Source organism: Silene latifolia, chromosome 1 (assembly GCF_048544455.1).
Source record: "Silene latifolia isolate original U9 population chromosome 1, ASM4854445v1, whole genome shotgun sequence".
Classification (NCBI taxonomy): Eukaryota; Viridiplantae; Streptophyta; class Magnoliopsida; order Caryophyllales; family Caryophyllaceae; genus Silene; species Silene latifolia.
Genome location: NC_133526.1, coordinates 116,969,548 through 116,973,732, shown reverse-complemented (window position 1 = coordinate 116,973,732; position 4,185 = coordinate 116,969,548).

The following is a 4,185-nucleotide window of genomic DNA, read 5'->3' as shown; positions in this document are numbered from 1 at the left end:
ATCTTAGGGAATGCTGGTTTTCTTTTGAGCCAACAATCTGAAGCTGAAAATGCTGCTACATTTCAGGGAAGGCCATCCCATGGGTTGACTTGTGAGGAGCTAAGGAGAGTTGAGGAGGAGCACCAGAATCCAAATAAGCCATTGGGGTGCTTAGGGTTCTTCATTGCAGCTTTGATATGGGTGCTTACTGCATGTTTCATTTGGGAGGTAGCATGACAATATGTGATGATCAATTCTTCCCTGTCTGTGCTGAACCTGTCACATTCTGAGCATGGGACTATCATTTATGTCCTACAAAGGCAGTTTCTACTGGTCCTTGATCCAGGAGGGTCCAGCAATAGTCACAACATGAGAATGCGAAGAATTTTGCCCCCTACAACACTGAGCATGAATGGTCATCTGATAAAACAGAGTTTCTCTTTTATCCATCAGAATTTGAGGACAAATTCTTTTGAACCAGAGGAGTTTGATGTGGGAACATGGCCTAGGAGTCTATCACTTTTTATGCCCAAGAATATCCATGAGTTGATGGCAAAGGACAACAAGCTTTGGTGCCCTTATTTTGCTCAAGAAATGGATTTAAGAAGCCTGAAATACTCAAAACACAGCAGCAGAATTAAGCCCAACTTCAAATCATCATATATGGAGTTTCACTTGATGGAAATCCATTTGGTTTGCTTCTGTAGAATCTTCAGATGTCTACTAACCTATGGAGTTTGAATGAGGGAGGTTTAATGTCCAGATTTTCTCAAATAACCTTCAAAGGCTGTCATGCTTGAATGCAACACTGGTGCTGTTCTTGACTTGTCTGCCTTCAAAGGGGAGGCAACCTAATTCAACCTAAGCAAGGAGTTATGCCGTCTGCAAGAAAGGCGTGTTTCCCGCATGCTGTCAAAGGGCCTGTTCTTAACATCTCTTCTTGGCAAAGATAATTTAATCCTCTAAGGTGCCTTAAAATAATTCGTCCAAGTTGTCATATGATCTCAACATTATCCTCATAAAAAGGATTAGGCAATGACAAACTTCTAGAGTACAAAGCCCAGCTCACATGCTCATCAACAAACCAGAAAAGGAAGAAAAGCAAACTTTCTTTTTATGGCAAAACAGGAGCATTTTTTACTAAAGTACTTTAAAAGATGTTGGAGCTTTTAAACAGATGAAACCTTGATATTTTGGGTGCCTACTGAGGAAGAAGCCAATGGACAATTAATGTCTTTTTGTCCTCAAACTGCAAGCCAACACACACTGTCCCATGCAATGCAAGCTCTCACTATCATCTGAAATTGTTGTTCATTTTTCAGTTGTTTTCCCTTATTATTTCGTACTCTATTTGTAAGATAAGTCAAGATAGTTTGTTTATTTCCTAAGATTAATCTTGGCCTTAGATAATTGCTTTAGTTTAAGGGCCAAGATCTGATCAAAGGCCGTATATAAGGAGCCTCTTATGCATTGTATTTTTCAGACTTGATTAAATGAAAAAACTAGAGAATGCTTTCTCCAATTGAAATCTTCTTAACTTGTGCATTGCATTTGTTGAAAGTCAGGCTTAATAACATTCTGTGCTTGCTTGAATGTTGATTAATTTCATGTTTGTTGAGCATAAACAATTATGTGCATAGACTGTGAATTGCTTATCCTTTGCTGTTAGCTTAGTTGATCATTACATGTGCTTGGACTGTGGTAATTATCACCTAAATTCCCCAAATTAATAACCTAATTTCCTGTGCTGGACTGTGGGAATTAAGTTACTAATTATATCTTTTATTTTGTTGCAAATTAATAAGAAAACCACCCCACAAAAGGATTGTTTCAGTTCTCTTGTTCTTACAACTTCTGTTAGAGTTTGTTGCTTTCAGACTTTGAGCATTCTATTAAAATAGTTTAAATGCTCATTAAATCCTGAATTTTTAATCAGAGCTTCATTAAGATTTAATTGCTGCCAAGTTTCATGATTTTTAGAGTCCATCTACTATTTTTACTAAATTATCAAGGTCAGTTGCAGTAATTGAAATTCCTGAAATTTTCCAGTTTCTGCAATTTGGTTGTCAGTTCTCAAATCTTATTAAGCCTGGGGTATTTCACTGCAAAACTGGCATCAGAGCAAGGTTATAACATAGTTCTTACTGTGTTAGTCTTGGGGAAATAATTAGCCAAATACAAAACAAATCATTGTCCAAACAAAACCCTTTCAGAAATTTTTTTTCCAAACTGTTTTATGCTTATATTCAGTTCAGTTTATTGTTGAGGCTAGTACTGACTTTATCATGAGGAAATCAGTGGCTAAAGTTTCTTTTCTTGATGCTCCCTACCAAAGGAGGAGCCTTCATGGAAAGGAACCTACTTAAGGGTCATTGAAAGCTGTCATGGAGAAGCTAGGAGTCTTATCAAAAAGGCCTCTAATTGAAAGAAGCAGCAGTGGGGTATCTGCTGCATATGGTAGTCATTCAAGGTCATCTACTATCCTTAACACCAAAGGTATAACACCTTCACTACCTACTTTTGATGGCCAAAGCAAGAGTCTTAATTTTTGGTTGCTTGAAGTCAAATGCAATTTTTTGAATCAATACGACAATACATACCTGATTCAATGAGATGTGAACTGGGTATGTCCTGTCTGATAAGTGATGCTTTACTTTGGTATTACATTCTTAACTTGACAAGAAGAGTGGAAGGGAAGGGAAAGATTAAATCTTGGCATGAATTAGAGTCCCAGTTTGAAGATGAGGGATTTACCCTTCCATGTGAAAGGAGTAAATTGGAAATCAATGGAGAAAGCTTAAACAAAAACCTTTAAACCTCAACAACAATGCCAAACCCAACACCCAACCCCTATCTAAAATGAAATCCAAATTAAAAGACACCCAAACCTGTCATGAAACAGAAACAAAAACCTTAGAACAAACCAGTTTGAAGATGATTTGTCCACACAACAAAATGAACCCACCTGTGTGCAAGAATAACTTAACCAGGGAGAAAGTGAAATGTTTTCACTATCAAGGAGTTGGTCACCTAAGGAAGGACTGTCATTCCACCAAAACCTCCTTAGAAGCCACTTGTTCACTTGGCAAAACACCTGAGCCCACTGCTTGTGTTGAAAAGAACAAAGCCAACACCACTGAGAGTGAAGACCTATTGGTTGAGAGCAGTTTAGTGAATGAGGAAACTGTTGAGGGTGGAAACATTGAGGATAAAACTTTTATGGAGTCTTGTATTGATGCTGTAGTGAAGAGTAGTGAGTGTGTCACATTAGGAACTCTAACAAGCCTTGTTAAGAGTCCCTGCGATGCAGTGAGCCTAGAAAGTAGTGCTTACATGGATGAGGTCTTGAACCTCACTGAAATTGTGCCTATTAATGATGCTTGCACAGTTGAGCACTTACACACCATTGAAGTTGAGTCAGTGAATGTTCCAAGCCTTGAAAGAAAGGGTATGAACCCTGTCCTTGTCCCTTCAATGGAAAAAGAGCATGGTCACACCAGCATCATTCCATTTGATGCAACACAAACTGTTCAAAACCCTATGTTGAGCACTTATGTCAGTCAATTGGACATTTACATCAACAAGAGACTACATAAATTTTTAAGCCTTGATAGGAGTCAATTTCTGACCACAGTTAATGGCAAGAAATGTTGGAGTCCAAGTAACAAGGAACAAAACAAACACTCCCATTTTAATTGTTCAAAATTTCCAAGTTTTATACCTCACATCAAACACTGCCCAAATTTTAGTCATGGTTGCTTGAGAAGTCTGAAGTATATTCTTTCAATGCCCCATTTTCATTCTTTCATGCTAAAGAAAATGCAAACCATCTTAGTCCAATTGAGTACAATCCCATACACATTTGAGGCAAAAACTGATCAAAAGAACAATAAACAAGTACAAATTTCCATGGGGCAATGTTGTAAGATGTTTTAAGGAATTTAAAGACATGAACGTTTATTCTTGGGATCAATCTGTGCTGCCAAGTACGATTTACATTTCTGAAATGGGAATCCTTATTTATTTGAAGTTGAGATTATTTATTCCAACTGAAAAGGTTCCCTTTGAGATGTGTTGTCCAACTCTGGAACTTTTGAGTTGTGAGAAGTTTCAAGGCCTAAAATATAATTGATATATCTTGAGTAAGTTGGGAAATGGACTGGATACTCCTGAAATGTTTATACCCTGTAATTCAAGGTGTAAACC